General features: G+C 39.9%; 1 protein-coding gene and 1 non-coding gene across 2 annotated transcripts in view; one reads left to right on the top strand and one right to left on the bottom strand.

Moving 5' to 3' along the window:
- Nucleotides 1-25,950, bottom strand: part of LOC124788628 — a 495,884-nt gene that overhangs the window by 91,475 nt on the left and 378,459 nt on the right. The window lies entirely within an intron of this gene.
- Nucleotides 25,641-25,714, top strand: Trnat-ugu. The gene has a single exon. It is a non-coding gene; the product is annotated as a tRNA-Thr (tRNA).

Below are 25,950 nucleotides of genomic sequence, written 5' to 3'. Positions count from 1 at the left end.
TTGCAGGGCCAACGGGAAATCGACATGGCAGTGAAAGTATACCCAATATACATCTTAACTTTGTCATTGCTATCGAAAGTCTGCATGCGTTTAAACGCGGAGTCAATAATAATTAAACTCTCTGAATAGTTACTCTCTGCTCGCCGGAGACGGCTGCTACCACTCGTAAGACCTGTGTCACATATTTTCACGCACGCGCCGCAGACTGTCTTTCTCGTGTGATTTGAGAGGAAAGTACTGACGTTGACATTGGTGGGGCACGGGGCGGCGGGGAGTGGGTGCGAAGGTTGCATCATCTGCTGACACCGTAATTTAGCCTATTCTCAAAACACTCAATTACGGTATAGTAATCAGATTTGTGCTCTTGCTTCTTTATGGTTTTTATTTTATTGTACCTCACAGGATTAGCCGAGCGGTCTAAGGCGCTGCAGTTATGGACTGTGCGGCTGGTCCCGGCGGAGGTTTGAGTCCTCCCTCGGGCGTGGGTGTGTATGTCCATAGGATAATTTAGGTTAAGTAGTGTGTAAGCTTAGGGACTGATGACCTTAGCAGTTAAGTCCCATAAGATTTCACACATATTTGAACATCTTTTATTGTTTGGCGTGTTTTTGTAACACACTGCAAATCTTTCATGACGATTTAGACATTTTCTCCTTTTCTCCATGAGTGTTTTTTTTTATTTTTTTTACAAAAGAGGCCAGATATCCAAAACTGACAGTCATTGTACCTTTACTAATTTCTGGTCAAACATATAGCTTACACTTCTAGTTAATTGTTACTCTTCTGATTGGTTTGATGCCGCCACGAGTCCTCTCCTTTGCTATCCTCTTCATCTCAGAGTAGCACTCGCAACTTAAGTCCTCAATTATTTGTAGGATGTATTCAGATCCCTGTCTTCCCTTACAGTTCCTACCCTCTACAGCTCCCTCCAGTACCATTCCTGATGTTGTAACATATGTCGTATCACTCTGTCCCTTCTCTTGTCACCGTTTCTGTGTGTTCCTTCCTTTGTGGATAACCTCATCGTTCCTTTCATCATCAGTCAACCTAATTTTCAACATTATTCTATAGCATCACATCTCAAACGCTTCGATTCTGCTCTGCACCCGTTTTCCCGCTCTAAGTATTCACTGCCATACAGTGCTGTGTTCCAACCGTACATTCTCAGAAATTTCTTCCTCAAATTAAGGCCTATGTTTGATACTGGCAGACTTCTCTTGGCCAGGGATGCTCTCTTTGCCAGTGCTAGTCTAGTTTTTATATTCTCCTTCATCCGTCCTTCAAGGGATTATTTTACTTCCAAAGTAGCAGAATTCCATAAGTTCGTGTACTCCAACTTTGATGTTAAGTTTCCCATTAATCTCGTTTCTGCTATTGCTCATTACCTTTATCTTCTTCTGGTTTACTCTCAATCCATATTCTGTACTCAATGGACTGTTCATTCCATTCAACAGATCGTGTAAGTCTTCTTCACATTCAATCAGGATACCAATTTTGTTCTTAGGAAGCACAAAAAAATCAAGTAATACGGCAAAAGGGTCAACGTATTGCCTTATAAACTTTATTCAAAGTGTTTGTATTCATTTTCTCTAGAAGTGTCGGTGATTGCAAATGTCTGGAGGACACCTTTCCCGTTATTTTCCTGTAGTATGTGTACACAGGTTCTATAAATTTTTTAAACACTGAAAGCAAGATGAAATCCTCTAAAATCCTTTTCCTGTTGCTGTTTTTCACAGCTGTTTACCTTTCAAACTTTGTCAGGGACATCCGTTATAAATTTTCCTTTGGTCACTAATGAACCTTATCATTGCTAGTGCCTTTATTCTGATACTATATTCCCACATCTTCTATCTTGGATGGTATCTCATAATCCCACTTTCACCAATTGACACTGGGCTAAGCTAAGTGATGTTGTGTTTACGTTCTGTCTAGTGCCAACACACTACCGTTTGACAGTGACGTTGGCTCCTGTTGATGCCTAGTATGAATCCACCTCTAGAAAGACCTCGCGGGATCGGCTCATTGCCGCTCTTGATTTCGCCTCGCAGATGCAGTGCTCTAGCGCTTACTTGTCTGTGGGAGTCATGGTCTCAGGTTGGTTGGTTGGTTGTTTGAGGAAGGAGACCAGACAGCGTGGTCATCGGTCTCATCGGATTAGGGAAGGATGGGGAAGGAAGTCGGCCGTGCCCTTTCAGAGGAACCATCCCGGCATTTGCCTGGTGTGATTTAGGGAAATCACGGAAAACCTAAATCAGGATGGCCGGACGCGGGATTGAACCGTCGTCCTCCCGATGGTCTCAGGTGTTAGTGTGCTGGTAGTCTCTAGTTGCTAATCAGTACCTCTTGAATTGTTCGCATTCGGTGCGCGTTCATGAGGTCACAAAAAAACGTCAAGGATGACAAGCCTCACTTATGACACTTTTTCTCTGGCTGTCTTCTGGGATCAGTCATCTAACTTGTCAGCGGGCTTCTTATTAAGGTAACTGTTTTAACTATCGCTGTCTAGAAACTATCAATAGACGGAGATAAGACTTCGCAGAGAAAAAGATAGTGGCACATTTCGTTGTTTCTTCCGAAACTATCAATCGACGATGATAAGACTTCGTAGAATCAGTCGCAGGAAAAAAGCAAGTGACATACTTCATTCATTCTTCCACTTAGCTGTCCAACTTATTCTAAAGGATGGAAAGGAAGTGCGATGGACAGAAAGGATGGAAAGAATACGTTAGATGGATCGAGTCAAAATTGAGAAGGTCTCATAAGAGTGCATGAGTAATAAAACGAAGGAGTAGAAACTGGATAGCTTATGTATTAATATAGAAAGAAGGTCTTATAAAAACAAAAGGGGTGTGTAAGGGAAGAGGAAACGACACAGGAAGATATTGCGGAACCTAGACGACGTACTTGATTGTAGTACATACTGCAGCATTAAGGATGACGCGATAGGCTGCCTGAAATCGAGACGCAAATTACCGGCGAACATAGCAGAAAACGAATGATGATGATAATAAAATTTCAGTTTCGTACTACGATATGGAAAAACGTGATGTACTCTCAACGATGTGTAAAATTTGAATTATTGTATGACTCCGCCAATGTGGTCCTAGGAAATTCAGTGCAAGCTCAGACTGACTAAAAACGCCGTAGTAAATCAACTATGCCCTTTTTCAAGTGAACCAAGCCAGTAATTTCCTTAAATAGTTTATGGCAACTACAGATAATCTAAATCTGGATGGAAATTTGAATCCTGGTCCTTTGCCCTCTGACACCTCACTTGATGAATGTTGCAGTTGTTTTGGGGTCATCATAGGGGAAGATGGGAGAGGGGGAGGCAGTTACGACACTGTTACCCGTAGTAATGCCTTTGCTTATCCAGTCTGGAAAGGTATGAAACAAAACAGATTTTTATAAAGCAGTTACGATGTACCAAGAAACGATGTCCTCTGCTATATGGGAAAACAGTTGTGGAAATGAAGGTTCTCGCAGTGTAGTGATGACGCCAGGTGGTGTGGCAATATAATGGGAACTCTCTCGACGAATTCCTCGACCACCTAAACAACATTCAAAAAAAGATCAGTTTCACCATAGACACTGACAAGACATGTACACGTATAGGAAAAACCTGATTGTAGTCTGCCATGTGAACTACCCGCCGGAGGTTTGAGTCCTCCCTTGGACATGGGTGTGGGGGTTGCCCTTAGCGTTATGTTAGTTTAAGTAGAGTGTAAGTCTAGGGATCGATGACCTCAGCAGTTTGGTCCCTTAGGAATTCACACATATTTGAACATTTTTTGCGATGTGAGGTGTACAGAAAACCCACTCATACGAACCTACGTTTCCCAGCTACGACCTGCCATCACTTAGGACAGTGAATTACTTGTCTTACTTTGTTGAGACACAGGACGAAGACTGAGTGTGACAAGGACGACCTACCAAAGGAAGGGGATTCTCTAGAAAATATCTTTGCTTCCAGTGGCTATAAGAGGGAAGATATTAAGTAGGTGAGGGCAATGACATATACGAGTGTTGCCCAGAAAGTAATGCGCCGCATTTTTTGCTTCAACAGTCCTTTCTTCTTCTTGTTTCGAATGGGCCTACTTTGGACCACGCTTGTTCAACTGTTGGGCTTTGATCTTTGCCCAGTACTGTGGCATCTTCTGCTGGCGTAACTCCTTCCTTTCTACTGTCCAGGGGGTACCTTTTCTTTGGGTCTTTTCCTGAAATCCTTGGACTTCCTTCAGGGTGTGTCTCACAGACTGTCTGTTCTGGAGATCAGTTTTTCCCAGTTCTTTAATGTCCTTCTCAGTTTCTCTCACCCAAGTGGTGCGAACTTTCTTGTTTTGCGAGAAGGTGAACAGACGGTTGGTCAATCTGCTTAGAGGCAATCTTGCAACGTGGCTGTAGAAAGCTACCCTTCTTTTTCTTGCACAGTCAGAGAACCTCTCGATATGTTCGTAGAGCTCCGAGTTATGCCTCCTTCTGAATTCCCCAGCTTCTTCTACCACGCCTAGGATCTTCCCGAGGATTCTCCTCTCTCTGACATTCAATTTCTCCATCAGACCTCTCCAGTTCATAGAAAGACATCCCATGGCATACAGGGCTTCTGGTCGTATGACTGACGTGTAGTGCTTCAGTTTCAGGTTGCGTGACAGGCATTTCTTGTTGTATGTGTTCATAGTCATTCGATAGGCTAGTTCCAACTTGTTGACTCTCATGAATAATGACGTTTTTCTGTTAAGCTGGGTGCAATCCATTCGCCGAGATAAATTTCTCAGTCCTTTTGGTCTCTCCCTCGTCTAGTAACATCTGTTTGTTACATTCTTTGATGTTGGTGAAGAACTCTGCTTTCTCCAGCGACCCTTAAAGACCCACTTTGGCTGCCTGTTTTCCGAGGCAGTATATTTGCATTGTTGCCATTTCAAGAGAATCAGCAATCACTGCCATGTCGCCTGCAAAAGCCAGGCAATCTACAATCAGTCCTTCGTTCTTATGGCCTAGGTAAACACCACTATGGACACCCAAATTGGTCAGTTCTTTGCGCCATTCAATCACAACCTTTCCGAGGACACAGTTGAAGAGAAAAGGGGAGCGTCCATCCCCTTCTCTCACTCCAGTCTTTATCTCGAAGCTTTTTGACATCTCACCTCTAAATTTGACCTTCGAGTGGGTGTTAGTCAAGGTTTCTAGAATGCGTCTACGGGTTTTGTTGTCTAGTCCTAATTTCTGGAGTATTTTGTTAAGCGTTTCTCTATCAACAGAGTCGTAGGCCTTCTTGAAACCAATAAAGGTGACAACCACTTTGCGGTTTCTCATCTTGGAGTATGCCAGTACCGTTGTAAGGTTGAGGATCTGTTCAGCAAAGGAACTCATCTTCCTGAAGCCTCCCTGATATTGTCCCAGTTGATTGTCCAGTTGATCTTTGCCCTTGTTAGTAATACCTTGGAGAGAATCTTGTATGTTACCGGTGCAAGAGAAATTCCACAGCAGTTGTTCAGATCAGCAACATCTCCTTTTTTGTGAAGGGGATGGTTCAGAGCCGTGTTCCAATCAGGTGGTAATTTCTCTGTTCAACAATCTGTTTCTCTGTTCAACAGTCGTTTATTGAACATAATGAAAATTACACACACGAAAGAATGGTGTTTTATCTACGCACCTTATTTTTCCACCTAATTCTCATCCCGTTCTAAGGCCTTCCTCCAGCACGAAAGAAGGGCGTGTATGTCCCGTCGGTACCAATCCATGTCCTGGTGGCGGAGCCAGTGCTTCACTGTGTGAACTTCTTTTGCTGATTGACAGATACAGCGCCAACTGCCGAGTTGTAATGCGTCAGTACTCGCGAGTGACAACATCGGCTCGCTGGAGCATGTCAGTTGTGACAGCCGTGGACGGTCTCCCCGAGCGCTGCAAAACGTGGAGCTCCGCCGAACCGCCTTCTGATGACCCAGCGACTAACTGTACTTCTATCCACAGCAGATGCTCCATAGACTTTGTACAAGCATTTGTGAATATTCCCCACAGTTTCTATCCCTGCAGTGAGAAATTCAATGACTACACGTTGCTTGTAATGTACATCACCTACAGACGCCATTTCGAAACTGTCCTGCAGCCACGCTACCTGTCGGAAGTGATGGAAACTTGGCGCGCTCACTCAGGAGACATCATATAATATATACGCAACGCTTCGCACTCGTAGCAGTGTTTTTTGCAGAGAAAAAGATGCGGTGCACTATTTTCTCGGAAAATTCTCGTAGAAACAAAGCCAAGGAAGAGATCACAGAATCGCCTTCCTACCATATGCTGGCACAGCCTCTGCAAGAATTGACCGACCTGTGAACAAGAAAGGGACCATCTTCCTACCACCTTCAAAGATAAGATTTTTTTTTTTTTTTTTTTTTTTTTTGACGACGTAAAAGTCTCCGAATACATGGTGTATATCGAATTTCTTTCGAGTGTGGCAAGTGATACATTAGACAGACACACCGCTGCGTCTCCGTACTTAGCGCTGAACATATACAAAACGTAAGACTCGGGCAGTAGGAAAATCAGCACTGACTGAGTGCTGCTTTAGATTACGAAATAAAAATATATTTACAAAAAACTGTTAATTGTTTATAGAAAAGATTTATCTAAAAGTAAGAAATAAAACAAATTAGAGAAACATTTGTCTTCATTCACCTCTCCTTCTCTTTCACTGCCGCTTTCTATCACTCTCTCCACTCACTTAAATTTTTTATTCCCACTGTCTCCTCTCTCTTTTGTTCCCATAGCCTCTATCTCCATCCATCTCTCTTTCTTTGTTACTGCCACTGTCTCTCACTGACCATCTGTATCTCCTCTCTCTTTGGCTTCCACTGCTGTTGTCTTCGTCCATCTCTCTTTCTCTTTCACTGTAGTTTCCTCTCTATCATCATCACCTTCTCCTCTCTCTTCCTCCGTCACAGTCTCTCTGCTACACTCTTTCAACACAAAAACGTGCGAATATGTCCGCATGCCAGAAATTGAGGAAGGCGGAATGAGGATTGAGGTAGCTGGTTATCCAGTTTTCTACCAGAGTGTCTCGTAGGAAACATATTCGCCTTTTTGTGGTCCAACAGAGCGTTTTTCTTCTTTCCCTTCTTATCCCTGCAACAGCAGCGTGCGTTGCTTACGCAAGGTGGTCAGAAAGAGTCTGAAAAGCTAGTAAGTGTGTTGCACGGGAGGTTGTGCTAAGAAATAATTTTTAAGAAAATAAGTGCGATACGTTGCGACGTTTCCGAGCTATTTAGCATTACAGTCAGCCAATCAAGCCCTCAACGCACACATTCAAGCAGCCTTTCAAAGGTTGTGTCGCTAAACGTGTTCTTCGCCCGTGTTCCTCAGACCGAATAAATGAACTTTTTACTTATCTAGGCTGAATTTATCACTTCCGGGAAAGGCAAATTTTAACTGACTGGAAATTTTACCAAATGGTAGCTCATGGGCCTGCATTTTTGCGCGTACAAGTGCTTGAATTTGCGCGCGCAGTAACCTGATTGGCTTACTTCAATGCTAAATAACGCGGAAATGGCATAACGAATAGAATTTTTTTCTTAACAATTATTCCTCGGCATAACTTCCCCCGCAACCCCGTTATAAGTTTTTCAGGCTGTTTCTCGCAACCCAGTATGAAACAAATTCTGTAGGTCACTAATGTTTTGACAGTTTATCTATGTTCTTCGACGTATTTGTATACTTTGACGCACTTAAATAACAAAAAGGTATGCATAATACAAGGTTAACACAAAATCAGTTGCTTTATACTTTTTCTGAATACTCTGCTCATAGATATCAGTTAACTGAAAATGTTCAGCTTATGATTTTTTATCTGAAAAGAGAAAAAATGTTATTAGAAATGTCTTACGGAATTTGTTGTCTTTCCAGATTTACTTAATTTCTGGTTGTCATGCTAAGGTACTTTTTATCCCATTTGCTGTCACCGGAGTACCACTTTAGATATGTTCGTATAAAGGTTTGTTTGCGGAGAAATATGCATTGGTAACGTCAGAACCCTTACTATTACACTAGGACCCTTGCCATGTGTTCACTACCCCAGTTAAAACTACTTTTACCCTTCCGATCGGAATCAGGCGCAATGATAATTTTGTACGTCTGGATCTCGGTAGCGAAAAAGGATATTGGAAAAATTTCCAAGGTTCCCCAAGAAAATCTTAAGAATATATGATAGAAATTTAGACGATTTCCCATGAGTAGAAATCATAGAATGGACATCACCACAAATGGTACTCTTGGTACCCAAAAATCATAATTTTTCGGGGTTTTCTCAGAAGCCGCCCATGAACAAATGGTGCTTTTGTAAGCCGTCCAAAGTCCACCCTAGACCACATCTAATCTAAAGAACCAACTGATTTGCTCAGTTTGCCTGGGCTGAAGGTAGTTTTTGTGAAAAGATTTGTCTACAAGCAAGAAATAAAGCAGATTAAAGAAACGTTTGACGGGCCTCATTTGCTGTACATGATTTCGAGCATCATTCAAAGGAAGGAAAGGTGAATGGAGACAACAGCAGTGGGAGCCAAAGGAAGAGGAGATATTGATAGTCAGTGAGACACAAGTAGTAACAAAGAAAGAGAGATGGATGGAGATAGAAGCTGTGGGAGCAAAAGAGAGAGGAGACAGTGGAGATGAGAAATGCAGCTGAGTGGTATCTGGACCCTCCCAGACCGGCGAACTTTAACAAGTAGTATAGGGGAGGGTGTACTTTGGACCGAATTTTTTATGACGTGGGTGTAGGAGGAAAGAAGTTAGACCCTCCAGACTTTTGAGCCGTCGTGTTATGGTGGAGATATTGGCAGTTGGAAAGATAGACAGTGTAAGTGTGATAAAAGACAGTTACTCTGGAATATACTGTAAATCAATAGGAAAAAAAGGAGACAGTGATAGAGAGAGAATTGTATAGACAGTGGCAGTGAGAGGGAGATGCTGAGTATGAAAGCTTAGCTGTACAGAGAGACTCGGTAAAAGGATTTGTAATGTTCTGTATTAAAAGAGAGCGAATATGTTCGTATGCCAAAATTTTTGGGGAGGAAGGTAGAATGGGGGTTGCGGCATCTGTTTCCCCATTTTTCTGTCAGGATCTTCTAAAGGGGAACATATCGCCTTTTATGTGCTCCGACATTTTCCCGCTGGCGTTATGTAAAGAGAGAGAGAGAGAGAGAGAGAGAGAGAGGGGGAGAGAGAGAGAGAGAGAGAGAGAGAGATTGGTATATTGTTATTGAATTGAGACTATATATACTGCTTGACAGTTGATAATGAACAGAGGCAGTGTTGGGAAGGAATAATCACAGACAGTGATGGACGGCATGAAATGCGATACATACATAGTAGAACTGGAGTGGTATCTTTATAACGAAAAATGGTACAAATTTTACCACTTGGGAAAGCAAGATGACAGGCATAAATAATGTTCATGTTCGGCACAGGTCAGGCTCTCAACATAAAGGTCGATATCGGACTCTTGGTGAAGGATACGTTTTCCTCCGGCACTAACGCACATTTCGCACCTATTATTCATGCTAGCTACCAAACTGTTGAGGACTGCCGCACGGGGTAGCGGCGTGGTCTGAGGCTCCTTGGCCGGCCGCTGTGGCCGAGCGGTTCTAGGCGCTTCAGTCCAGAACCGCGCTGCTGTTACGGTCGCGTGGGTAAGTGTGATATCCTTCGGTTAGTTAGGTTGTTCTAAGTCTAGGGGACTGATGACCTCAGATGTTAAGTCCCTTAGTCCTTAGAGCCATTTAAACCATTGGAGGCGCCTTGCCACGTATCGGGCGGCTGACCCCGTCAGAGGTTCGAGTCCTTCCTCGGGCGTGTGTGTTGTCCTTTGCGTAAGTTAGTTTAAGTTGGATTAAGTAGTGAGTAAGCTTAGGGACCGATGACCTCATCAGTTTGGTCCCATAAGAATTACCACAAATTTTTTGTTGAGGACTCCTTGGGGAATATTGTCCCACTCCTCTCTCTAGGTGCTCTCCAGTTCTTGAGCGGTTCCGGGAGGGGGTGTTCGTTGAGAAACGCGTCTGCCAAGAGCGTCCCAGGCATGCTCTATAGGGTTTAGGCGCTGGGTGTAGGCTAGCCATTCCATACATTCAGTATCTTCACTTTCCAGTGTGTCCGACACATCAGAGGTCCTGGGTGGGCAGCATTGTCGTCCATGAGTAGGAAGTAGGGGCCTACCGTACCCATAACCATACGGATATGATTTCGTGCATTACCACTGTGCTGTAATGATACCAAGAGCAAAGATATGCAGTAGTGTTCGGCCATTGCGCATAATGCCTGCCCACACCATAACGCCTAGGTCATACCCATGACATTCATGAACATTCTGTGATGTGTAACATGTTCTCCCCCTCCCCCTCTCTCTTCCCTAATTGGTGGCCGGAATCACTTGCCACAGTGAAGTTGGTTTCGCTGGAGAACATAATTATGCACCGCAAACAACGTGCTCCCTACACCAACGAACTCATTCTCGATGATGGCGTAGATGAAGTGGGGTGCATTTAACAGACTTCCGAGCGTGCAAACCAGCCTTATTCAATCGCCGAGAAATAGTTCTGGCAGAGACATATTTACTGGTAGCTGTTGCAAGGTCTGTAGTGATCAGCTCAGGACTTGGATGTCTGTTCCTTATGGCCACTTAGACTACATATCTATCCTCTTGCGGTGTATTGGTCAATCTTCGACCACCGGCGTATAGACTACATATCTATCCTCTTGCGGTGTATTGGTCAATCTTCGACCACCGGCGTACTTTCGCGTAGCTTTTCCACCTTCAGCGGCCTTTTTAAATCGCGAGATGACTTTTGGACACACGTATTACTGCGGCGACAGTAGTGTCACTTTAACCGACTTCGAGCCATCCGTACCACACAGATAGTCGCACTACTCGGTTCCACAACATCCTTCCTCAAACACCGAACTTCATGAACTGTCGAGTGCAAAGACTTCGCAGCAGTTAACACGTCCTGTCCTCTACATTTCCTTTTACTGTCATTTGTCGGGTGTCCCGTAGCAAGTGTCGATTGTTCCGTAGCAAATGAGAGTTGTTCCTTAGCAAGTGTGAGTTGTTCCACAGTAACTGTTAAGCAGTGTAGATCAAGAGAGAAGTTTCAATTTATGCTGCAATTTAGTATTTCTTTTTCTTATTCAACACGAAAGAAAGAATTATACAATTTCTATATCACTAAAACTTTTTGTGGGCGACATAGCTAGGCCTTGAACAGACGGTAAAGTTTTCATATGAAACATTCGTCGGACATCAAGTACACAAACTCCGCCGAGCGACGCCAGCTAAGTATTGATATATGTTTCTATAATTAAACTGTTAATGTTACTGAAGTTGTTGTATTGCTTTTGTGTATGTGCTTTATCCGTATCATAGACATCATGAGGGACGACAAGATGTTCCAGCCGTCGCTGCGTCAGGGGTAGCTGGGAGATATTGCAGTCCGACCGGGGGCCTGCGAGCTCCTACGAAGTTAGAAGATATTGTCCTGCTATTCCTTCGATTAAAATTGAAATAAAATGAATAAAAAGTGTTGTTCATACTGTTGTATCTGAGCTAGTGAGCACACCATTTAAAATTTGTTCTCTATAAAAAATCTGACTAGTAGTGACTGCAGATGGTTACGAAGAGATTTAATGTAGAGATTCGAAGCACGGGACAGATATAATGAAAAAATTATTATTTAGTTTCAAAAGACTCCACGAGTTAATTGTCACAAGGCGTACGAAGAGTTTCAGTTCCAAGCGATGATTCTCATACTGACATCTTACAGGAAATACAAAGATTCCTAGACCCGAGTTATTACCATGATTAGTAAGAGCGCGAAGCATAAAACAATATCTCTGACTTTACCGAGTTTTGCTATAGCGAGACGTAAGTAATTCGTTAAGTGCTTTTGGAGATTTTTATGGTCAAAAAAGGTTTCTGTGTCGTGTTAGAGGAGTAATGATTCAACGCGAGTGACTATATGAGACAATTTCATATATGTTGTCAAATAATTACACACATACCTACGAAATCGATGATCGGAGTTTCAGTGTTGCTACTTTATGAGACTTCAGTAAAAAATACTGCTATTAGACTCCCGATTTCATATGTCCTAGTAAATATTCACAGACAAATAGTGCAGAGGAGCTTTGAAAAGTATTAATAACTATTTGTTGAGAAACGTTATAATCCGTTTGTGATTAACAACACAGTCGCTGGCTGACTGAGCTACATAAAAAATTTTGAAGTGGCTTTGAGGAATGTTATGTTTAAAGACTGCGCTAGTGCGTGATTAATTGACTGAACTGTCACGACACTCATAACCAGACATATTAACAGAAAGACTATAGCTAGAGTAACAACGGCCCCTATTGCTTCCAGAAAATTCGCAGTTATGATCCACGAGTTTTATCGTGCATTTTCTTCGGGTTCGCAAAAAGGAACTGGAGCCTATTAATACTGGGGAAGATATGATTAGGAAGCGGAGGAGGATTGCCTGTTCGTTCTGAAAGCACCAATTCCGGTGTTATACGACAGCTTGCGGCCGGCGACAACAATGTCATAACATTATCAAATTAAGGAATCATTACAAGTCCTCATACATTAGACAAATTTATCCTAAGGAGGTTCGAACTGGGGACTGTATCTGGAAGGCTGAATACGGCAAGATGAACTTTTTGACAGTTCATTTACATAATTAGCAGCAACGGTTCATGGAATATTTCAGTTTTCCCTGAATCACGAATTTGCTAAACTAACGACCTCTGTTCCGGAAAAATTATGTAACACTTAATATGCTGTGAAACCCACCCAATGCCAGAAAGGCTAAACATAATTTTTAAACACAAGTATGCCAGTCCTCCAACCTCATGCATTGATATTTTCAGATATTTATTTCACTTGAAAAGAAAGGGACTGACGCAGAAAGAACAAATCGCAATTTCATCCAGACCGAGACTGACAAATGTGAGAAGGACACAATGCTAAGAAAAAGGAGACTAAAATCGCAATGTAGAAAAAACCTGAACACCAGCTGTGAGGTCTCTCCTGTTTTGAACTGTAGTTTATTTTCATAGATTTTTTATTGTAATTGGGATCTGCAAACAGCATAACCAGTTCGCTGCGTTAAGCATTAAGCAGCGTTGCACAATACGATAACACCGAGTAGGAAGCCGGTTCCCACAAAGATTGTGGTGACGAATGGGCCTTATGGATGGTAGTGAATCATTGCAGTGAGGGGAAGAATGCGAACCTCGAGAACGTATATAGCTTAGCAATCGATACGTTGGGGAACCATAAGTGTTCTGGTGCGAAAATCGGAATTGTTTTTATTAAATGTTAGTTACAAAAGTTCACTTTTAGCATACCAAATACTATGAAGAGCCCACGGGTCATCAGAGCTTTAATACACCAACACTACTATGCAGTAAATCAGTTAATTCAGTAGACTATTAGAATGTTGTTAAATTACCGAAGGTGTACGAAAGGCTACGAAGTGTGGCGATGTAAGCAAGGGATTTCGGCTACACGCCAATGTAGCCATTCAGCGATAGCATGTACTCAGAGCCGTTTCATATGTGATAGTCAGTGATAGGATGTAGTCGGAGCTTATCCTTTTGTGATAGTCGGTTTTACCATGCTCTAGAAGTTTATTAACGTCTTGAGATTAATTGCTTCAGACTATTTAATAGTAACTGTTTCACAGTGTTTGATAATAAACGAATCCTAATGACATCCTAGAACTTCAAGTAAATTAGCTACCCGCACATCCACTTATAATTACAGGTAGCCTACTTGCATCTTTTGAAGAACCTAATGCGCAAGAAGAACTGCTTCAAGGGCAACATCTACGAGACATTCACAGACTAGCGCAGTCTCGGGTGGGAAGGCACGACCAGTTATAGTGTACGTCCCTATACCACTTTCTACAGAATCGCAGCTATAGTGAGAAATGTTTGTGGAGGTTTGGTATCATTAGGTGATCTTGCACGATGATGAGTAATCATTATTTTCTTCATTATATTATTTGAATACTCAAGGAATACTGTTAGTTTCATTTGTATTATTTTATATAAATATCGAAAGAAAAATTATGGACAAATAAATTCATGTATTATTAAAAAATGATAAAACAATTGTAAATTTGTATTCACTTTGTATATTGATTCATACAACAAAAAGTAAATTGTAAAAAAGTATTATCAAGATTGAAAATAGTATTTAAAAAAGTTTTACAAATCTTTTCCAATATTTTTGATGATTTAATTTCATTAAAGAAACCTTAATTAGAATTTATACAAATCCTTCCTTTTGGCCATATAGTGTATTTGTGGTAATATAAAAGCTGTACTACATTTTGTAAACAGTCCATATACTACATCCAGTCATATCAAACCTACAATTTGAAATTTGTTTTTTATTACATAGCCTGAGAAATGCACAGTTTATGCAAAATGTAGTTTTATTCAAATATGCAACTTTATGTTGCTTCATATTAATGTATGTTTCAATTATACATTTTCTGTATGGAAGTTTTCATTACAAAATAGAAGCATATGTTACTTCAAAATATCTTACAGTAGCAAATTTTTACCATATGAGTGGTTAATTTCTATGAAAGTATGTCTTCCATAGAATCACACAATCTCATGCATATTCTATACCAGATGTTGTGTGAGGGGGATATTGTAACAAACCAAAAGGTACAGCAGCTTAATGGGTTAACTGAAGTTTGCCATACAACTTCTTTTTCAATAATGTTTACTCTGATTTTCAGCTACAAATAACGAAATTCATATTTCTCAAATAGTTAAGTTAGACATTGTGCATTTGCGAAATCTTCTATTTTCCAAATCTGTTGATAACATATTTTTTGCATGTTTCTGTGATATAATGTTGTGCTACGAAAATTAGTTATCCTACAGATTCGACTTTACATGAGTTATGACAAATGCAACATTTTTCAAATGCTTTTCGAAATATAATTTACATAATTTTCCATGAAATTTTGTTGTTTAATAAGTAGAAATTTATTGCTACGTTTCAAAAACATACTTAACTTGTCATAAATACATTCACTTTGTAGAAAAAGCTAAATATTTGATAGCTTTTACATGTGGCACATTTAAAAGTTTCAGAAGTTATACTTAGAGCCTGCATTTTATATAACATACAATTAAGAAATATGTACACAAATATGTAGCCGATTTTGGTGAAATATGTAAGTAAACATGTAATGAAGCAGTTATTTGTAAAATCCTAAATTTTATTTTTTTCATGCAAAATGTAGGTTTATAGGCAGGCTAGTCAACTGTTTACGTTCATTGTTAATTAGTTCACTTCTGCTACAAAGTACTGAAGTACAAGTGTTCCTAAGCAAGCAATTAAGTCGCACTGGAAGAGAAAGCACAGCTGGTTATAACGTACTTTTCCAAATGTTCTGTTGCCATGCACCGTGTTCTACATGACAATATGTATTTATAAATAGAGAAAGATCGCTCAACTTCATAAGAAGCCAACGGCGCATATTTATACAGAGGGTTCTACAATTTCACCATTACATAAGCGAGGCATAATGACAAGATTTGAGTATCCGGGGTTTTTATTCAGCATAATTGCCACCCACTTCACCTGGTACAACACTGACATTCTGAACTGCATCTTCCATTATTCCCACAGCTTTTTGGAGCTACATAATTGTAGTGACTTGCGATATATGAAACTGAACTGAGAACTTTAAAACTGTTGAATGCTGACAAGGATTCACTCATACACGCCGCAGGAGCAGAAGGAAAAGTCTCAGTCACTGAATTAACAGCTTCAAAGTACTTAATGTAGAAAATTGCAGCTTGAATCCATTTTGCCCACCTTGCTATCACTGGGTGCAGAGGCAGAGGTACATCAGGTAGCTGCTGCTTGGAGCACTGTAAATCTTATTCGTTGCTAATATCAGTGTATTTACATCAGAAAACTTATATCTAATTGTCTCTACCACTCGTTGCAATGCATGAGCTGTACATGTGATACGCACTAAGTTTGGATAAAATACATTAAGCGATTTGCTCTCTTCCAACCTGTATGGGGCTGCATCTGAGTACATCAGTAGGGCACTCTCTTATTTTAAGCCATCTGGCCACAGTATCGTAAGTCAGTCATTACTCTAAAAATGGTTGAACTCTTTGTTGCCCAAAGGTGTACAGTAAATTAAACAGGTTTTAGATGCAGCTGAGTCCAACTAGTCTGCAGTTAAATTAGCAATGAAATAGCCTGCAGCATCCGTTGTCTCACCAGCAGGAACACATATAGGTGATTTTCCAATGTCTTCCCTGATTTTTTCTAATATGTCAACATAGCAAGAGTCCAGGTAATTATTCTTGAGAATCGACACATCTGGAATGTTGCTGTTGCAATATTTCTATAAGAAATATTTAAATTCAGGTACCTGAAGTTTGTTCTGGAATTTGTTCCCTGCAGTCAATGCAAAACATAGTTCGTTGTAAAATTCACTATTAGATTATGTATGTTGTCCCTGCAACTGTATATTTCTACTCTGTAGATTGCTTCGTAAATACTGTTCAGTTTGTGATTTCATCGTACATCCTTTACGTTTAGCACATGTTTGGCAGGGGAATATATTACGATAAGATTTCTTGATGCAATAATTTAGATTTCATTTTCTAACCCCGTTGGATTACTGTACTGTTCACCTGTCGTTGCACTCTTGAATTGCCACTTAACCAATTTTTATACTTGATTTAACATTGCATTTCCTTGACACTTAGTTGATGGGTATAAATTCGTTATTTTTTGATTTTAGCTAGTCAAATATTCTGACAAGGTTTTAGGTACCGTGACATTTAGACCCATGTAGACAGTTCCCAACTCACTGAGGTCATTAGACAGAATACGATGACACTGGATGATGTACTTAAGATCCTGATAGTCATCTTATACGTTACTACATCCGGCCTTAATGCAACCTTGAGAATGGTTTGACATGGTTACAGGTGGTATCCTTAGTCATAGGGATGGTATACCTTTCATTTTGAGGTTTATGTTCGGACTTATAGGCGGCCTCCTATATTTTTATTTTTCTTCTTTTCCTATTTATTCATTCGATTCTACTTGGTATAATTCTACATAATTGTATAGGACTTATATGTAGGGAGATAGACAGTTTTTGATATACAGAGATCGAGAATATTCTTTGTCACTATGACTATATGAGGCTGCTACTGCCGTTGCATTAATCCACTCAGCACAGTGCGAGGTGGTCTTACATAGGGGTTCTAATGTAGTGCCTACGGGACCAGGTGTTTGATGGTTTTTTTATAGTACGATTGCATTGGTTTAATTCGTGAATGCAATTGGGTTTAAGACAAATGATTTTATGCTTCTTATCGTTAATATTGCGGCAGCCATTTATCGTACCACACATAACACGGCCTAGGCTACATATAAGTAACTTATGTATTCTGACATGGTTATGTCACATTTTATTGTATCTTAATTTATATTATTATTTATTTATATTAGTTAATTATTTTAAAAAAATGTTCTTCCACTGGGTGTATGATTGTATGCAGTACATTTAATTGTTGTGTTGCATGGCCTATTACAACCGTGTGGTACGGATTTATGAATAATACCTTATATGTATGTTCATCTATTATGCTATATTCGAGTAAAACAGTGAAAACTATTAACAACAGCATGACATAGGCAGAAGCATATTTGCCCTAATGTTACACGTAGTTTTAATGATATACAATATGTTCTTTTGAGCCACTTCCATAGTTAACACGATACCCGTCAATTGTTAACGTATGTTCTATATTTTTGTAATAGCACATCTGTTCTACTCATTGTACAGGGGCCTGAAGATGGCATCAATGTAATGCCGAAACTAGTAGCACATAAGAAGTTCATAAAATAAATTTCTACAATACATACGGCTGTTGGTAAATTATTGCATCAAGAAATACATGCCAGCTTTTGTCCCACAGTCCATAATCGATCAACAAAGATTGCGATAACAGGTTAAAGCGCTGTCAATAAAAATCCATGTTTTCAGTTTTGATGCCGACGAAGACGCAGCCGATGCTATGGTTAACTTAGAATCTTAGAAGCAACTGACTGTTACTCATTATGAAGTGTTTGAGAACAAGAAAGGAAAGCGTTTAAACGAGTCATTGTTGTCCACATCGAACGTGTACAGTTTAGCTTTAAGTACAACGGGATCGACGACGATGTGAGAAGCACAAGAATAAAGCTTGAATTATTTTCCATATTTGCTGTACAACGAAAGCGTATGGGACTTAACGAAAATGCGTAATAATTCTGCAATAATATTCAAATATATAAAATTATGTAATATAATGTGAACTATGTATTATACCTCAAAATATGTAAAAATATGTAATTTAATTCAAATAACGGTCCTTGCAGTGTAATTCGTCGACAGTTTAGTTTTCTTATAACTACATATAAAGAAAGCTCTAGTTATATTTCACAATTAATTAAAACCACTATTCTTATGTTTTTATAATAATAAAAAGATATAGTTTTGTTTAAATCGTTAACTACTTAAGAACTGGAAGTTGATATAACTATTATCTTGACCAATTATCGCTCCTAGAACATACCAGAAGCTCAAGTTCTAATACCTAGATATGAATCCCTATGAAATGGGAAAGTCGTTCAGTCGCCAACAAGCCTATAAACTATCGTAGGCTGTGCGCCAAGCACGCTTTCTTTGTGTCAGTCTGTAGTTGGCAGCGAATGCGTGTTTTCTTTGTATCAGTTGCTTCTGAGTTTTCTTGTTATCATGAAAAACGCGCGAGAGTGCAGAAGCTTTCTTTAACATAAAAAGAGAGTTTGCTGAAAATTTTCGCTTTTGTGCTGTCATAAAGAAATGTGTAGTTAAACCTTGTGCTGCGATCCTGCGGAGAGAAGTCATTACTCTGAAATCAGAAACCCAAGACCTCTGATCTGTCTAGAGAAAAACGACGACGAGCGTGAAATTTGGAACTGCAACATAGATGAGTATAAATTTTACTCACTTTGTCAATCTTCTATGGACTTAGTTGATGTTGTCCCTTTCCTGCCATGTTAAATACGTTCTGTATTAGCAACTTCTAAGGAAAATTAGGGTTTAACGTCCCGTCGACAAATAGGTCATAGGAGACGGCACTGCCTACACCCAGCCGAACAAGACTGTTGTGCGTGAGTGATTTCAGTGCTTATACTGTGATGCAGTTCAGATCCATTCTGCAAGAATGATTTTTACGCAGAAGAGGAAAGGGAAACGTTATATGGTATAATATTTTCTGTTACCAAACATCGCATCGTAAGCAGAAAAATCATTACTTTTCAAGTGATCTTCACTGTACCCCGTTGATATAATTCTATTGTACTCGTATTAACTGCTTTTTAACAGCCAAAGATCGATTGCTTCCGACTACAAGCTCTTTGTTGTTTTCCATCTAAATTTTCACACGTTAAAAGTTGTTTCTGACAAATGTCGGTTACAATCGAAAATTGCTTGTCGTTTTAAAGAGTATATTAATGAAGGAGCAAACTGAGTTCAGGAAGGGCTAGTCCCGTTCAGTCAAATAATTGAGAAGCACGTAGAATTTAACTGAGAAACACACCTACTGTTTGCTGACTACATGAATGACTTTGAAAGCATAGATAAGAGTACATTGTGCGAAATAATAGACGGGAGAGGCATAATACACCACATCCCAAACAGTAGATCAACCATTGTACACCGCTGTAAAAGGAGGCTTATGACAAGGATGCAGCTTGTCTCCGATACTTTTTAATATCTGTGTTGGTAATGTGTTCAGAGAATGATTATGAGAAACAGTTTTACACATACAACTTCAATTAACGAAACTGTCTAATGGCAATACTCTTCGCTAATGACTAACTTCTTATAAATGACAGCGATGATTCTCTTCAAGAAGCCCTTTATAAATTAAATATCGCTGCCAAGAGCTGTAATTTAACAATATCCATCTAAAACAGGTCAAGACCCAGTCTCAAGAAAACTCGTTGTAAATGACCAGAAAAGAGAGTGAATGAATTCAGCTTGTTGAGAAATACCACCTCCTTCAAAAGCGAAAAAGAAATACCGAAAAAATCGACGGATTCAATTATATTAATGGAACCTTATACAGAACACTGAATGAAAAGACGAGAAAAGAAACTGTAATTAAGTTTCTGCAAAGCAATGGCAATACCATTTGTACTTTATGGCAAGGAGATTTCGAGAATAACCTCGCCGGAAGTGAACGAAAAGTGCAAGTAACAGAAACCAAGTTTTAAAGAAGGCAGATGGCTACAGACTGTCACATATGATGGAGACAACAAGAATAAGACAAAAAGTAGGACTTAAGAGATAAATGAACAGATCAAGAAATAAATGAACAGATAACGTCACAAGAATGAATGAAAATAGAATGCCAAAAATAATAATGCAGTATAGATCAATTAGAGGAAAAATGGTCCTAACAGAGCACAAAAAAGGCAAATGTTCTTCTATTTATTGAAACACTGACTGAAAAGTGGGGCACCAGTTGCCTCATTCTACCTTCCTCAGCACCCTACAAAATTTCCCCAAAAATTTTGGCATGCGAACATGTTAGTGTTCTCTTTAACACGCACTTCACCTGTCACTTCCACAGGGTCCCCTAACTGTAACTCGCTCGTACCCACTAGTTCATCGTTTTAAGTCGCTCATACCCATCCATTCCTACTTGACCTTTCTGAGTCATTCAGCTCCACTAATTGTCATTATCTATTTGTGTCTATCCGTCATTGTCGCCTGTCCCACAGCCACATGCTCCTTCGTTCTGTCCTACTACTACTGTCTCCTCTCATTGTCACTCTCTACCTCTTTTTCTCTCTTAACGTTGTTATCTCATTCACACCGTCTTACAGCTGCTGTTTCTCCCTCGTTGTCATTGTCATAGACTCTGTCTACTATCTTCCATTATTTATTATTTTTCCGTCTCTTTCCAACAGCCTCTCTCTCTCTCTCTCTCTCTCTCTCTCTCTCTCTCTCTCTCAGCATAAAAAAATGAATACAGCTCCATGGCAAAATTTTTGGGAAAATTTTTAATGGTTCTGAGGAAGGTGAAATGAAGTAGCTGGTACCCAACTTTTCAGTCAGATTTTTTTAATAAACAGGAGCATATTCGCCTTTATTTTGTTCTGATGGAAACATTTTCCGCTGGTTCCCTTCTTTCCCCTGCTAGAAAGGGGCATATCACTCATATGAAAGGAGCTTTAAGGGTGAGCAAAACTTTGATAATTCAGTTATGTCAATTCGAAATATCGCAAGACGTGTACAAAAATTCTGCATGCGCTTCAGTATTACAACAACATAGGGTTTCCAAAACCGTTTTGATGAAAAGGAGACACTTTTCACTTTATTTCTCCGTGCTACGTTGCTTTATAAACTAAGATTTGCCTCACACCGGATTTTATGTGTACGAGTGGGGTAACTTTGAACCTCCGTACCTCGGAAACGGATACAGATATGAAGAAAATTTTCAAGATTGTTCGAGATCGGGATATTAGGAATATATCGTAAAAGGTATAGCCATTTGCTGTGTATAACAGTCCTGGAATCCGTGGCTCGGTTTCGGTGCCCGGAAGTATGTTTTTGGGGTGTTTCTCGATACGAATACAGGTTTTTGAAAACGGGGAGATGGTGCTTCTAGATAAATGCCTAGAGCAATGGTCGTCAAACTTCTTTGTCCAAGAGTCAATACTAACATTGTGGGACAGTACCGTACCTCGGGCCGCATCTGTAGCGATCTTATTGTTAATTGATAACCTAGATGCATTCGTATGTTACCAGCTCCTAGGAGAATATGTAATATCGCCGTCTAATTTTGTACTGCCAACATCGCAAGTTTTCATGTCGATACATAATGTTATACGGATGTTATCACGAACGATATGTAGTGCAAAGATTTATTTTACGCTTTGTGTGTTCTTTTGTTTCTTTTCGAAGACAGAGATGACACCAAAGAAGTTCAGTTCCATTATGAGAAAGCAGACTTTTTTTTGTAACTGGCTACGCCACTTACTGATATCCGCCATTGCGTTCAGCGTACTTAGCATCAAAGAAAAGTGGCTTTCTTGTCGACAACGCAGAGTGTAAAGTTGTAAAAGAACGCATTCTTGAATGTTTGAAATGCTCAAGATGAAATAAAACGACAAAAGATAAGGTAATTGAAACAGAAATTTCAAGTCTTCTGTATTTTATTAATGGAAAAGATACTTTATGTTCTCAGAATCCCGGCTACATGGGATGATAAAAGGCTTAAATATTTTGTAACACCTTTGACCCGTATAGTAAGCAGTACGGTAACTAATAAAAGGTATTTTTACATGGGACTTAACCCAAAAACATTCAGTTAAGAATGGAATTAACTCTTCAAACAAAATATGACTAAAACAAATAGTTAAATTAAGGGTGCGATGAGTTGACCGCCAACCCCCAGTTCTGATCGTTAAATGTCAAATCCATTCTGAACACTTCATGTCCATTGTTCTTTGTTTCAGATTGCTGCCAGCCTTAGTGACCCCTGAACTGACTCACTGTAATTATCTGACGAAGTGTTTCTGTGTTGCCTGTGCAATCGGGTTATAAGTTGATTAATTACAGTAAGTCTACTTATATTTAAATGCATTATGAGACACGGCCACAAACGTTTACTAAATTTTTTGAATGTAATTTTTCATCTACTCATTGCGTTATATTACAACAACCTTAATTTGATTTCATATTCCTTGCTACAAATATGTACCGCACTTGAAGATGATCGTCTCTATAATATGCATTCAGAATCCATTACTTTTGAAATTGATACCATATCAGCTGATCGATACGAGTCGCGCGCGCCCGTGAGTTTTCAATATTTGAATATGTACTGGCTCAAAGTACGCCCTGTAGCTCTCTAGTTTAATTTTTGGTTTGTGACGGTATGCAAATATGCTTTTAGTATAAGTTGTCTGTATGTAGTAGTCTGATGATGATAGTCTGTGACTAATCGTATTTACGTAAGAGTGCTTATACCTTTCTGTGTTAAATTGACCAGCTACCAGCTTGCCTGCTTATTCACTTCATGGGCACTTGTATTAAAAATTTGATCTCAGACGCTTATTTTATTTTATTTTTTTTTACTGCGTGATGTTAGTAAACTGGAATCAGACAACTCGTAATTACGGCAAGCTAGTAGTAATCTCTGAGTTAATTGCTATAAAAAGATAATGTAGCTTTAGATTTGTGGCTTAGTCGTACCCTATTTAAAAGTACCGTACCCCATTTAAAAGTATTTTAGGTACTGAATGGCTGTGCAGTGATAACTAACGCTTCGCCTTAGAAATCTTAGAGTAGCAACTTTAAGTGAAGAGTTTTGGTAATATTCTGTTCTTTGTTGTCAAATGTAGCAGTTTAACAGATGTAGTAACTCACTAGCCGGAGACATTAATGCTAGGATGAAGTCAATATATTAATATATCTCTCTGATGTCGTGATGAGTATATGTTTATACATTTATATTTTTCTTACATGTTTTCTCTCTTTTCTAACAAAATAACTTCTAAATGACATGTGACATGACTGTGAATTATTTTTCATTATTTTGTTAAAGTCTTGCTTGTAGGAATAGAACTTTTCATCAATGAAATGATTGTTATTGCTTTTCAAGTCTTTTTTTTTTTTTTTGCTAAGTGTTCTTTCACCAGAACTATATTTTTATCATCATGTCAAACTAGAAAACAAAAAAATAAAACTTCCTATTTCGGTGCTATAACCGAGGTTGAAGTTTTATTCTTCTTTTAAATCAGTACACTTGCTGAAATCAGGTTCGAGTGCATCCTCATGCCTGTAAAAAAATATTTGTGCTACCGCCACTTGAACACTGACAGTTAGCATAGATGCAACAATTATCAACCACTTTAGCCGTTGGCTTCTAGCTAAATTATTTTTCCCAGTTTTAGTTTACTAAAATGTGGAAACTCTATCTAACTTATGAAACGAGTGACTAATAACGTTGCACTTTTTTTGAGAATTCAACTCAGTAATATTACTTTAGTTGAGGGATATAAATGTCCGTCATCAGCTCAAACGATATGTTGACTCAAAAGTAGTCCCTGCTTCTTTATCAGATATGCCCTTCAGTTTATCAACAGCACCAAAGCAACTTACGAAAATCCTTCCCACGTTAACTAATAGACACCACCCTCAATGGACGAGGCTCTGCACAGGCAAACTATTTTATCGGAGACCCTTCCGATCAAAATCTCATTTCTATATACCACTGTTAATTCAGACTTGAGTTGCTTCGGATTAAATTACTCGTCTGTAACCCTTGTAATTTTCTTTAACCTATATTTCCTTCCCGCCATAGGACCCTGAAGTCACCACTTTAGTCGAATTCTGTTAATTGACCACAACGTAAATTAGTCGAATATCCCGTTTACCAGAACAGCATTAAATTTGTAGTCTCGTGCACATACTAAAACCGACCTGATTCCTTCTCTATTACGAATTTAAGTAATAGTCTTAAGTCGACTCACCCATCGGGCACTCAAATATCTGATTTGCTAGGGACTAAAGTTTCCATACAGATGCCATTGTGGCCATGTGGTTCTAGGCGCTAGAGTCTGGAACTGCGTGACCGCTACGATCGCAGGTTCGAATCCTGCATCGGGCATGGATGTGTGTGATGTCCTTAGGTTAGTTAGGTTTAAGTAGTTCTAAGTTCTAGGTGACTGGTGACCTCAGAAGTTAAGTCCCTTAGTGCTAGAGCCATTTGAACCATTTTTGAATTGCCATTAAGCCTATACAAAAATTAAGAACCATTACAGATAGACAAACGAACGCAGTTATTAGTACTTTTTAACAATAAGTATACTGTAGCTGAAGGCCGCCGGAGAATCATATAGGGGCCTGCTTCTTTTTTGCACTAGTCCTTTTATACTCGTGGAGCTTCCGCAGTGCTAGTTACCATAAGAATCGGAATTTTTCAGCTACTCACTCCACACACATTAATAAGCCAAAACATTATGACCACTGCCCACCGCGAAGTTAGATGCCGCCTGGTGATGCTGAGGGCACGTGACGTGATATGAAAAATATGTAAGTGCAGCAGAGACGGATGCAAAGGCTGTGAACGAATATCTCGCAAACGGCGAAGCTGGTCGAATGTTCACGTGCTACTGTCGTGAGCATCTACGGAAAGCGGTAGAAGGACAGTGGAACTACCACTAGGCGCTAAATGGTTGGATGTCTACGACTCTTCACAGAATGTGGGGTTCGGAGGCTTGTCTGCTCTGTAAAGAAGGCTAGATGGTGATCTGTAGCATCACTGCCGAAAGAGCACAACGCTGGTACGAGCACAAGTGTTTCGGAACACACCGTTCATTGTACATTGTAGAACATGGAGTTCGGCAGCAGACCATCCCTGCGTGTTGACATGTTGACCCAATGACATTGTCAATTACATATATGAAGATAGTAACTGTTCTCGAAAGAAGAGATACTGATGATGACCGTGCAAGGGATAAGCCCCTGCAGTCGCGCTATTCATCTGTGTCCTCGGTGGCTCAGATGGATAGAGCGTCTGCCATGTAAGCAGGAGATCCCGGGTTCGAGTCCCGGTCGGGGCACACATTTTCAGCTGTCCACATCGAGGTGTATCAAAAACACCTGTCAGCAGCTGAGGGTTTCAGTTACTCATCATTTATTATCAATTACGACTGCAGTGGGCACGGGACCGTCGATCAATCGAAACGTATCAGCTCTTTGTGTGAATCACTCTTTTGCTACACTAGGTCGATGGTCGTCTCCAGAAGTGCCGTCATCGCGGTGAGCGGCGGCTCGAAACGTGCAGCGCGCCACGGAC

Source organism: Schistocerca piceifrons, chromosome 3, assembly GCF_021461385.2.
Source record: "Schistocerca piceifrons isolate TAMUIC-IGC-003096 chromosome 3, iqSchPice1.1, whole genome shotgun sequence".
NCBI lineage: Eukaryota > Metazoa > Arthropoda > Insecta > Orthoptera > Acrididae > Schistocerca > Schistocerca piceifrons.
Note: the sequence above shows the minus strand (reverse complement) of the source record. Positions and strands in the feature narration are given on the sequence as shown.